Source organism: Eptesicus fuscus, chromosome 25 (assembly GCF_027574615.1).
Source record: "Eptesicus fuscus isolate TK198812 chromosome 25, DD_ASM_mEF_20220401, whole genome shotgun sequence".
In the NCBI taxonomy this organism is placed as follows: Eukaryota; Metazoa; Chordata; class Mammalia; order Chiroptera; family Vespertilionidae; genus Eptesicus; species Eptesicus fuscus.
This window is the reverse complement of record NC_072497.1, coordinates 10,631,840-10,644,699: the sequence shown is the minus strand read 5'-3', so window position 1 is coordinate 10,644,699 and position 12,860 is coordinate 10,631,840. Positions and strand designations below refer to the sequence as shown.

Below are 12,860 nucleotides of genomic sequence, written 5' to 3'. Positions count from 1 at the left end.
AAATGGTTCAATAAAATAGCTGTAAGAGGAAGAAGCCCGGCCGGTGTGGCTCAGTGGTTGAGCGTCGACCTAGGAACCAGGAGGTCACAGTTCGATTCCCCGTCAGGGCACATGCCCAGGTTGCGGGCTCCATCCCCAGTGTGGGGCGTGCAGGAGGCAGCCGGTCCATGATTCTCATCATTGATATTTCTCTCTCTCTCCCCCTCACCCTTCCTCTCTGAAATCAATTTAAAAACAATTTTTTAAGAGGAAGATGAAGAGGGGGGAAAGAGGAGGAAGCAAAAGGCGACCTACAGAGTGGATTCCTGCTATTACAAGGCGTGCTATGCCCAACGTGCGGTTTCCTTGTTACAATACACAGTGGCGAGCGCAGCATCTCCATCGCTGTGCATCTGGGATGCTCTGCAGCAGGAGACACGCCTCTGACTACCTGAGCCAGTGGTCGGCAAACCCATTAGTCAACAGAGCCAAACGTCAACAGTACGACGATTGATATTTCTTTTGAGAGCCGAAAACCGACTTCTGCGCATGGGCCACGAAGTTTCAATCGCACTGTACATGCGCGCCCGCCCGTGGTATTTTGTGGAAGAGCCACACTCAAGTGGCCAAAAAGCCACATGTGGCTCGTGAGCCGCAGTTTGCCGACCACTGAACTGAGCCAACGTCCAGCTCTGGCATACGCCGGAAGATGTAACCACGGGGCTTCCAGCTGCAAATAAAATAAATACTAACATCTGTTTCCAGACGTTGCGGCCCTGTGTAAACACAAATAATGAAGCCAGCATGCCAAAGGTTAATGACGGGCAGGTAGATGGAAGTGCGTTGTACTATTATTGTAACTTTTCTCTAAGTTTTTTCCCCAAAACAAAACAGAACAAACGCACACACAAAAACCTGCTTGCCAATACTAACGTTTTACTAGTGCTGGGAAACGGAGCCATTCCTGGACAACACCATCTTAACTCGCAGACTTCTTTTCCTTCCCCTCCATAATCCTTGTCAAGTTACGGTGAACGCCATTAAGAAAAAGATTTGCAGTATCCAGATAAACATCCTGCTAACGTGGTCCCCATCTTGCAAATGGGATATAGTCCAAAACCCCACGTGTGAGTCAGCTGCTTACAATGTGGACCGATTTTCACTATTGCAAACAGTGGTTAGGTCCCCGACATTGGGCAAAAGCTCTTGGCGAATCTTTGTTAGCGACACAGGTGAAATCCGCACTGTGTTTCGTGCAGACTGTGCCAAACTGCAGAGTCCCCTCCCCTCAGCCCTTCCGAGATAAACCAAAGTAGGTGGGTGAGCTGAAGGGAGGAACTGGCTGGAGAAGATGCTGGTGAGTAAGGAGCACCGAGTAACCCATTACACTTTCCAACACCGTTCACAGCGAGAGGCATTGCCAACGCAACACGATGGCGAGATGGAATATCGGGAAACGCCACCTGCGCTCAGCAGCTCTGACTTACCGCCGGGACCCACAATGCTGATGGCAATGCGAACATGCATACCGATGCATACGGCGGCTTGTGCAGCCCGGAAAGTACCTTGATCGTTCTGAAAGGCAGACCGGGAAAACCAGTTGTGGTTGATCCTTGTAGCTGATTAGGAAAACTGCCGCACTGGCTGAGCATTCCCCAGCTCCGTGATGGGCTGGTCTATCCCGAGCCCGGGAGCCCTGGGTGCAGGCCCCCAGCCTAGCACTCCAAACATTCCAAAATGGCATTCCTTTTACAGACAGTGTGTTGTATCAAGACCGAGGGAGAAACGCTTTGTCTTGAGAGATTAAAATTGGCATCACAGATGACACTTGAGCCACAACCTGAAGAATAAGTAGTACAATAGGTATAAAAGCAAAGAAGCATGCTGATTCCTAGCAAAAATATGAACAGAAGACACCAAAGCACTCACTCACACATCCACCGTCTTCCCATGCCAGGCAGTGTGCTACTGCCTGCAGATACAGCCACCAACAGACAGACCAGGCCTCGCCTTCACAGAGTTTACATTCAGGTAAGAGAGAAAGGCCGTCAAGAAGCATTCACTAGCCCGGCGGTGTGGCTCAGTAGTTGAGCATCAACCTAGGAACCAGGAGGTCACGGTTTGATTCCTGGTCAAGGCACATGCCCAGGGTTGCAGGCTCCATCCCCAGTAGGTGGCGTGCAGGAGGCAGCCGATCAGTGATTCTCTCTCATCACTGATGTTTCTCTCTCTCTCTCTCTCTCCCACCCTCTCTCTCTTTCTCTCTGTTTCTTGCTCTCTGAAGTCAATAAAACTATTTTTTAAAAAGAAACAAAAACTAAACAAGCTATGTGTAAATTATAATAAGTACCTTAAAGGAAGTAAGCAAGCTGTGTGAAGACAGTAATGAACGAAGTGCGACATTAGACTGGAGAGTCTGCGTGAGGACCAAAACCCGCCTTATGAAGAGCATCTCAAGCAGCTATTACAAAGGCCAAGGACATTGAGGGTTGCAAGATCACTGTCGGGGCCAGGTAGCTGAGGAGAAGCACCCTGGAAGGAAAGATGAGGAGGAGAGAGACCCTTCAGGCCACAGAGAGGAGAGGAATGGGAAGTCGGTGCAAGATTCGAAGCAGAGAAATGACAGGATTTAGCTCTTCAAATAATCCCTGGAGCTGCTGTGTGAGAAAAGACCTGGTGAGGAGCAAGAGAGGGAACCAGAAGCCCCGTGAGGAGGCCACTGCGGTGATGCATGCAGAAGGTCAGGGTGCCTGGCAATCAAGAGGTGGCCAGGAAGACAGAGGGGCGGATGGCTCAAGATAAACGCTGAAGGTGTGGCCGAAGGCGAGATCAGGCTGGATCTGGGAGGAAGGAGTGGACGCAGAAAGACAGCTTACGCTTTTGGCTCGAGGACTGCCATCCACAGAGATGGAGAAAGCCAGCAATGACACCAAGGCCTGGGGGTAGGAGGGAGGAAGAGGACTGTGGGAGAGGAATAAATAGCTATGTTTTAGTCACATGGCTAAAATTACGTTTGAAATCCCAACTAGATTTCCAAGTGGATATGGAACTGAAGGGCCATTCCGGGCGAGGAAAATGAACGTGGCAGCCATCAGCAGGCGTGGCTTCTCGGGAAGAGCCAGCAGCTGGCCTGCAGGGGGTCAGAGAAGTGAAGGGCAGAGGCTGACAATGAACCTGGGGAGAGAGGAGAGAAGCTATCGGGAAGGGAACCATGACTAAAACAATAGCCACAGCAGCAGTGGTAGTGACAGTACTGGCAGGGACAGAGTGACTGCATTTGAGGGACCAAGCACCGTGCTGAAGCCTTTATAATACACATCTCGTCTCATCCTCGCAACAACTCCGTGAGGATGGAGACCTCGCCAAAGAACACCAAGTACTAGACTGGATATTCTAAGACAGTATTATTTTATTTATTTTATTTTTTAAATCCTCACCTGAGGATATTTTTTCATTGATTTTTAGAGAGAGAGGGAGAGACAGAGAGAGAGAGAGAAACATCAATGTGAGAGAGACACATCAATTGGTTGCCTGGACCAGGGCCTGGAGCCTGCAACCGAGGTACCTGCCCTTGACCAGAATCGAACCCAGGCCCCTTCGGTCCCCAGTCGGATGCTCTATCAAGAGCCACAACGGCCAGGCAGCGGTATGATTCTAGAGGCCAATCTCTACCCCTTAAATGACTGCCTCTCTGCTGATTTTCATGCTTTCAAATTTTTTTCATTAAAGAAGAATGACGTTTAGACCTGTATTTTAGAAATATAATTTCCTTCTCTATGTAAAGGATGGATTGTTTGGGGGGGTGGGGGGGGGCGGGGAGAAGGGGAGAGATAAGAGGCGAGACAGGCAAACACAGTAGTAGTCAATGCAAGAGCACCTTGCTTTAATAAGCCAGCAGTTACCTGCCCAGGTTAAATGAAGAGGATCCCTTTGTCCCAGGGGGTCACAAATCATAACTCAAACTAACCCAAGTCAACCTGCACACTAGTACCCATGCTGCTGGTAACAAAGATAACCTGGTAAAGGGGTCCAGCTCATGCAGTATAAATTCACCACCCACTCCCAAAATAGTTCTCATAACATAACTTTACTGATGGTTGAATTTTTTTTAAAGTTCAGACTAAAGTTTATATTTTTGTATAAAGAAAATAAAAATAGTATTGATTCAAGACAGCCATAAAAGGATGTGGCGTGGTTGTTGTTTATTAGTAGTCTGATCCACTACCGTCTGTTTTTCATCCACGTTACCAATTCCTCTGGCTTCCAGCACCATCAGATTCAACTAAAGAAGGAAGTTACCAGCTGTCACACATCAAGGTTCAAACACTGGCATTCTACCTCAGAAACCTGCCACTTTTTAACTTACATACGTATGACTCCATCTCAAGTGATTACTAAGACAATGTGATATTAAAAATAATATGAAGTTCAATAAACAAATTCAGTAAATACAAATAACCATTGAAATCAGTAAATAAAAACATATTAAAATATAGTATTTACTAATAGTAGGTGTCAACACACATCAGGTGCTATGCGTGAGACTTAACAAATGGGTTTACGCTCAATTATAATAAACCAGACACAGGTCCACAGACTGGAGACTACACAGGTAAAGCACACACAGATAAATCATTTCATTCCACAAAGCAGGTAAAATGAAGAATAGAAATTACACAGGGGGAGGCAAAAGTAACTCTACAGTTGTTCATATAGAAAATAACCTATATATATAAAAGCCTAAGTGACCGCTCGACCGTTCGCTATGACATGCACTGACCACCAGGGGGCAGACACTCAACACATAGGCATGGAAACAAACATGGAACAGACTGATGAACCTCTGACAGAAGGGGGTAGGGAGAAAGGGAGGAAGAGATTAACCAAAGATTTTATAAGCATACTAGAGGCCCAGTTCATGCACTGGTGGGGTCCTTTGGCCTGACCTGTGGGAATTGGGCCGAAACTAGCAATACGACATCCCCTGGAATGCGAGAGGGTGCAGGCCAGGCCAAGGGACCCCACCAGTGCACAAATCCGTGCACAGGGCCTCTAGTACAATAAATAATAGCACAAAAACAAACTGTTGCATGTACTCACAACTATAAACCTACTTTTGCCCCACCCTGTAGACTACCTCCTAAAGAAAAGCTATTTTTAAAATACACCTATGGCAGGTATATTATAAAAATATTTTTCTAATTTCAAATTTTAATAACTGCATCTTAAAAACACCGTTAATTCCTAACTGGCACATTTCACTGAAGAGTAGGGAAGCTTATATTTAACTGTAACTTTTTTTTTTTTTAATTTGGGGACATTAGAGAAGTTAGAATCACACAATGATTGCAGATTAAAAATCTAATGTAGAAGAGCCAAACACTTTATGTAGACTTTGACAATGAGTTTGAGAGGCTGGGATATTGTGTCCCAAACAAATACACGTGCATTCTCCTCTATTTACACGTTATAGGAAGTCCTTCGGTCACTGACAGTACACGTACATGTACTAGGCAAAGTACCTACAGAATCTCATTGGAAGGAAGGGATATATGGGGGAAGAAATCAAGCGAGATCAGGCCCTGTGCCTTTTTGTACCCTGAGCCTCAGGCAGTGTGCTAGGCACGTTCACACCCATTATTTCACTTAACCCTAACAATTCCAAGGGGCAGGCAGTGTCATTCCTTCGGATTTTACAAACGTCTCATAACGTTGTCAGGGGTAGAGCTGAGACGTGAACCAAGATCTGACGGCAAACGTGCAGGTCAGTCCCCGGTTCAGTGTCCTCCTGGGGGAGGTTACCTAACGGGAAGACGGGTCTGCCTTGCCACATGTATATTCCTCTAATGACTTCATCTACTGAGAATGTTCACAGATTCTCCTTCTCTTCTAGAAAAGAGCAATCAGATCCCTCTCAACCCACAGGGCAGTATTCCCACTGTCCCATCACTGATAAAACTTCAGCAACACTTTGTAACATTCATAGGTACCCAGAGTACATCTTTAAACAAACAAATAAAAACAAAAAGCAAGCAAACAAACAAGAGGGGTATGGTCTGATTACTGACAGTATAAATGCCCACAGACAACCCAGAACCATCATCACTGTATGTCCTCTTGCCAGATTAAAAGCAGCAAAAGGAGAAAAAAAGGCTTCCCAACACTTGGCTGACAACATGCAACCTGCCAACAACAAATTTGTTTACAGCCTCCTCCTCCTCGTAAGATCAGAACACAGATCTACTCCAGCTCAAACATTAAAATCATGTTCTAGTAGACACTTCCGTCGTTACTTAACTACCCTCAGCACACGCGTCACTATTTCTCTCCCGGGAACCAAATGAATGGCTGATGTTGCTATTGCTCGAATGTTAATACGATTAATGTTACCCCGAGCAGCATTCTAAATGGAAGATACAAAGCTATAATGCAACCGTTTTTGAAAAATAAAACACCACTCAACATCTTTAAAAGATTACTTCCAATTGTATTTACAAAAAAAATAAAAGTAAAAACCTTTGTCACACCTACCTATTAAGGAAATATAAAAACTCCAAGATATGGAAGGAGGTCATTATCAAGCCATACTTCAACACAATGACATTACACTTACTATTGCCGAATCCCAACGAGCTATGTTCCTTCCACTGAACAACCCTCACCACTCACTCAAATCCCTTAATTAAAAAAAAAAAAAAAAAAAAAAAAAAAACTTTTGCTGAAAAGTAATTTCTGTTCAATATAATGTCATCACCTTTGTTCCAACGTGAAAAACACACACAGTTTCATACACAAGTAACAACAGTGTGAATTAAAAGAAACAGATAAGCAAGTTTGTTTAGGGAGGTCACTATTACTTCAAGTAGTTACGTTTCTGTTGGAAACAACCTTGCAAACAAATTGCTACAGTCTGAAATCCACGAGGTACCCAAAACCCAGTTTTAGCGCTTCAGAATCCCTTCATCATTATAACACCATGATCACACCTTTTTCACAGGAATGCTCCCCGAGAACTGAAAGTGATTCCAGCATCAATGAGGACACCGTCCTCCGCAGAACAAGCTGGTCTTCCTAGTTCGTGACCCATAACGCGTTCACTCCCATCGGCTACAAAGTCTAACTCAAACCGCCATCCACTTTGGTGGAAACATTTTTTTTTTTTTTTTACTTTTTTTCCTAAAACAAAAGTTACCCTACAGTGAAAGAAATGAGTTGACCAAGACCTCCAAAAATACACACACCCACCAAAAAAAAAAAAAAAAAGTGGACATCCAAAAGCCGTAACAGCCCCATAGTTATTTTATTCCCTATTCCTCAATTCATATTTTTTTTAAAAAAACGCCATACTTAGGCTTTCAAAAAAATTTTTTAACTATTCTGTTTACCTTTTGCACAGACTGTGCAAGCACTGCCAAGGTAACAGATTTTACAACTGACAACTGGCGCGCTTGGCAGTCGCCAAAACAACACAGCTGGATCCTTAAAGGGAAAGGACCGCCGTGCCATCCACACCCGATGGCGGCGGCGGCTTCGGACAACCTTCCCCGCGCGTAGGAACACGCGAGGCGAGACCCACGGGAAACAGGCTGGAGAACAATAATTTGTTTTTAAAACGCACACCCCGTTGTTAGCACCTCGCAGCAGGAGGCCCCTCTGATCGCGGGGTGACTGCGGGGGACCCCCGCCCCCCTCCAGGTTAAGGATATGCCGCTTCCTTCCCTGTACACACGGTTCCCCACGGGACCATTCCAGGAGGCCGGCTTCCTACCTCGTCTGCCCTTTCAGGGGGTAAAAAAAACAACAATAAATGTTTTCTTAACTTGGAAACGCTCACTTTTTCCAAAGTTTTTTTTTTCTTTCTTTCTTTTTTACTATGTCACCTACTCACTTCATTCTCGCTGTTCGAAGACAGATGATACTCGAACTAAAAGGCAAAGTTTCTACCGCACAAACCCTTCCCTGCGAGCCAGGACCCGCTGGGATGTCCGCCGCGGCCCCCGCCCCGCTTCCCCGCGATGTTTCCTCCGCGGAGGGTCCCGTGTCCGCGCCCGCAGGTGCGCCCGGCCGGGGCCACCTCCCCGACCCTCCAACAGCGACCCCGCCGCCACTGACATCTACACGCACCGGGAGTTCGCCCCAGATGTTCCGCCCCTTCAGACCGACCTTCTCCCGAAGCAGACGTGGGGGGACCTCAAGTCCCGCAACCGCGAGCGCCCGAACGCCCCCCAGAGCGAGGGGGGGAGGTGAGGGGGTCAATCCCTTCCGGGAGACCCCGGCCTCCGGGCGCGGGGTCCCGCCCCGAAAGGCGCCAGGCCCCCAGGAGACTCCAACTTTCGGGGAGGTGACGTCCCCAGCCCCGAACGCCGTGCCGTGCGCGCCCCGAGGCTCCCGCAGCCGAGTCCGCGCTGCCCGATCCCTCCCTGGCCCCGCGGCACCCCTCCGGCACCCCTCCGACCCGGGCCCGCCCTTGGGGCACCCCGCCCCCACCTCCTCGGGGTGCCTTGCCCCTCCGTGCGGACAGGACCGACCCGAGCCCTCAAGGGCCACCTCCCCGCACCCCGCCCGCCCCAGCGCCGCCAGCCCGCGACACGGCCTCCCGCCAGCCGGACGCCGCCCTGTCCCAGTGTCGCTGGGGCCAGCGGGCTCCTTGCCTCGGTCGCCCTGCATCCCGCCCCAGCGAGCCATTGCCCCCGGCCGGCCCCGTCGTCGGAAGGCCGCCCAGTCCGGCACCCCCGGCCCCGAGCCCCGAGCCCCAGCGGCCCTCACCGTGCCCCGAAGCCGCGGGCAGGCGTGCACACGCCGCAGCCAGGACCCGCCGCCAGCACCGCGTCGCCCGGAGACGCCTCCCTCCCTCAGCCCGGGACTCGCCGGGACGGCCGCGCACGGATCCCCACACCGGGGCTATTTTTAGGAGCCAGGCCCGGGCCAGACCGGAACTCGTTCCTGCCCGCGCGCATGCGCACTGCGCGGGCGGCCGCGGTGTCCCTCCGCCAGCCTCGCCTTCGCCCTCCTCTCCCCCGGATGCCCGGTTCGCTTCTCTCATGAGCTTTCCCTAGGGACCTGCGCTCCCTCCTCGGTGGGCCCTAGAGTCCTAGGAATGGGAGAGACACTGGTGAGGGCTGAGGGAGGCATGCCGATGGGGAGCGAGCGCCACTCCACAAGGACAGGAGGGCGGACTATGTTTTTCCGGGTGGGTTAGGAGACGGATCACCCGGCACAGGAAGGGAGATGACGGCGGCTTGGCGCCGGGCTGCGGGATGGAGCTGGCCTTCCTCTGAAGGGCCGCGTTCTCCAGGGAGGGATACTGGTCATTTGATGAGGGCTGGGGCGGCTCCCCGGGCGGGCTGGCCCGGTAGCGTCGCGCCCGGCCGCCCCCACCGCCCTGACCAGCCCGCGGGGGCGGGCCCCAGGCATGCTAGAGTGACGCGGCCCGTGGCCAATGGCCGCGCGAGGCTGCCAGCGGCAGCCAACCCGGGACGCCAGGGGGCGGGGCCGGAGCATGAGGTCTCTTGCCCGACGGCGTCCTGCACCTCGCAGACGCCCCCTGCCGGGCTCTGGGGCCAGGCCAGCCCCCGCCCCGACGGCACACTTGGCCTCTCCCGACCTCAGCTCGCCTGGTCCAGCCTAAGCCCACGCCCTGTTTGTGGTCAGGGCCGCACCTGTGCCCACGCCTTGGCGGCCCCCAGGTTAACCTCATTGAGCAATCGCAATGGAACCCGGACCAGAGGAGAGAGTAGGGTTTGAAGGGCCTAGAAGGCCCTTTGGGATTGGCCAGCCAAGCTCTCCAAGACTCAGGAGAGCCACAACCTCCTAGTCTTTTCTATCAGTAATCATCAATTACTAATAGAGGCATAGCCAGCATGCCTTGTGTGCCAGACAGAGTTCACCAGCTCTTACAACATCGCCATGAATAGATTCAGTTTCTGTTCCCATTTTACAGAAGAGGAAAGGGAAGCAGAGGTCACAGGGCTTAAGAGGAGGGCATGGAGGACTTGAACTACTTACTGACCGCTCTGCCTGCGGCCTTTTCCGCGAGAGGAGCAAAGGAGATGAGCTTGGGACGGACAGCTGTCCTGTTTTGTGGGGTTCCTGTTGCTGGCCCTTGCGTCCTACAGGCTGCTCGCTCCCCTCTGCAGCCATTCGAAGGCCATGCTGCCTTCCGTCTGCACCTGCAATGAATGCAATGCTTGTTTTCACCTGGAGATGAGACATTCCTTCCCACGGCACTTTGAAACAAAGTGATGGGGGTGGGCGAGCAGGCTCCCAGCGGCTGTGGGCAGAGGAACTGGGAAGTTGCAAAGGAAGCTGGAGGCTCGCAGGCTTCCTCCCTGAAGGAGGAGGCCATGTGCCGGGGAAAACCCAACAACAGACACGGAAGAATGAACCTGGGTGCTGCTTGGAGCCCACGGCGGCCGTGTTCAGCGGGGCCAGCAGCGGGGGCTATGGGAAGGGTTTGAAAACACGTTAACATTGGGCGTCACTCAGCAAGTCCAGTGGAAATGCGTGCTCTTGAGCCTGCCGGGCGCTGCAAACCCAGCTGGGTTTGGCGTCTCCACTCCAGGAAAATAAAGAGTTTGACTCGTTTCCTTCAAAGCCTAGGCCCTAGGGTCTGAGGTGGGGGGACAGTGAGCAAGGACGCCCTCCTTCCCACCCGTCCTTCCTCCTGGACGGGGAGGAAGGCTGCTCCACAAGAGGTTTTCCTACTCATGGCTCCACCCCATTACCCCCCCCTCCCCCTTGCAAAGGCCAGCTCTTGAGACCACTCGGCTCACACCACCTCCCACCCTTTCCAAGGCGATGGGTCACTCCAGAAAGCCAGGTGGAGAACTTGGGCGGTGGGTCCAGCCGAAGCAGAGATGAAAAGGGAGCTTGCATCGCCCTAAGCGAGCACCTCTCTCCCCACCCACCGCATCAAAGCAGTTGTCGGAGAATTGCAGGGAGTGGTGAGGAGGAAGGAAGGCAGGAAGGAAGGAAAAGTTGAAGAATTCTACAGCACCGCTAAATCCATTAGCAAAACAGGATCACTCTTATTTGTCATTAAAGTAACCAATTTGACAGCCTCTGTTCGGGGCGAGAAACCGTACCTGAACTCCAGCATCTTCAGCAACTCCCGGCATGCAACGGGGCGTAGGCCACATGGGCGCACTTTTATCTGCCTCATCTGGGAGCTCAAGGATGAGGAGCAGCACCTGTCAGCCCTCCCGCTCTGGCCTCTCTAAAGCGCTCAGGTGTGTCTGAGTTCCAGAGACTCACATGGCACTAGGCCAGTGGTCGGCAAACTGTGGCTCACGAGCCACAGGCGGCTCTTTGCTCCCCTTGAGTGTGGCTCTTCCACAAAATACCACGGCCTGGGCGAGTCTATTTTGAAGAAGTGGCGTGAGAAGAAGTTTAAGTTTAAAAAATGTGGCTCTCCAAAGAAATGTCAATCGTTGTCCTGTTGATATCTGGCTCTGTGGACTCATGAGTTTGCCGACCACTGGCCTAGGCACTGCAATATGGAGGTGAGGACGAGCAGCACTCCGTTCAAAGGGGCTGCCAGGCCATGGTGTGTGGGTGGAGGGGGGCGGGAGGAGGGGTGATGCACAACCACTGGGCCACACTGGCTGGGCTGTCCATGGCATCTTTTTTCAAGCATTAGAAATGTTGTTTTCGCCCTAACTGGTTTGGCTCAGTGGATAGAGCGTCAGCCTGCGGACTGAAGGGTCCCGGGTTCGATTCCGGTCCAGGGCATGTACCTTGGTTGCGGGCACATCCCCAGTAGGGGGTGTGCTCCTAGGAGGCAGCTGAATCGATGGTTCTCTCTCATCGATGTTTCTAACTCTCTCTCCCTCTCCCTTCCTCTCTGTAAAAAATCAATAAAATATATAGGGAAAAAAGTAATGTTGTTTTCAATAGTCTCATTTGCATATCACACGGGCTTTTATTCTTGAATGCCTGGTAATGAAAATGATGAATTCAGGTTCCCAGCGGAGGAGATCAAAGACCTCTCCTTTGCTCAGTTTATGTTCCTAACATGTCAGAGTCGACATAAAGATTAAATAAACTTAAAAAATGCCAGAGCCCGCGTCTTTGGCAGCTGGGTGTTTTTATACAATCCAACTTCAAATAAGTCTTTCAGTTCCTATCAGGTGTTGTCATTTTGTTAGGTTGTGTTTTTTTCTTCCGCACAGGGTTTATCCAGGCTTTGTGATTCTCTCCTCAACCCACAAGACATTCACATGGCAATTAGAGTCATTCCAAACCTCGAGTATATTTTCACTTTTTGTGTTCCACCCAAAAAGGGGCTGCAGCACAGCCAGTGTGGCTCAGTGGTTGAGCGTCGACCTATGAACCAGGAGGTCACAGTTTGATTCCCGGTCAGGGCACATGCCTGGGGTTGTGGGCTCGATCCCCAGTAGGGAGTGTGCAGGAGGCAGACAATCCATGATTCTCTCTCATCATTGATCTTTCTTTTTCTCTCTCTCTTCCTTCCTCTCTCTGAAATCAATAAAAACAAACATATTTTTAAAAGAGGGTAGCCCTAGCCAGCTTGGCTCAGTGGATAGAGCGTCAGCCTGCGGACTGAAGGGTCCCAGGTTCGATTCTGGCCAAGGGCACATGCCTGGGTTTCGGGCTCAATCCCCAGTGCGGGGCATGCAGGAGGCAGCCGATCCATGATTCTCTCTCATCATTGATGTCTCTAGCTCTCTCCTCCCTTCCTCTCTGAAATCAATAAAGAAATATATTTTTTTAAAATTTTTAAAAGAGGGTTGCATTCACAAATCGCCGAATATTCCACCCACATCTACCCCTTACATATGAGATCATGATCTCTCGCAACTGTCCTCTTTTCTCTGTATTTTTGTCCCAGATAATTCTTCTAACGGCTGCAACTGTCTAGT

The 12,860-nt window shown here is 50.8% G+C and overlaps 1 protein-coding gene across 6 annotated transcripts in view; it reads right to left on the bottom strand.

Annotated features, from left to right (window-relative positions):
- The window catches only part of MEF2A (myocyte enhancer factor 2A), a 61,078-nt gene extending 52,222 nt beyond the window's left edge, over window positions 1-8,856 (bottom strand). For all 6 annotated transcript variants that reach the window (XM_008158942.3, XM_008158944.3, XM_028135753.2 and 3 more), the window contains exon 1: window positions 8,746-8,856. The gene's annotated coding sequence lies outside the window, so the exon portion shown is untranslated. The remainder of the gene's footprint in view (window positions 1-8,745) is intronic.
- Window positions 8,857-12,860: the final 4,004 nt, after the last annotated feature.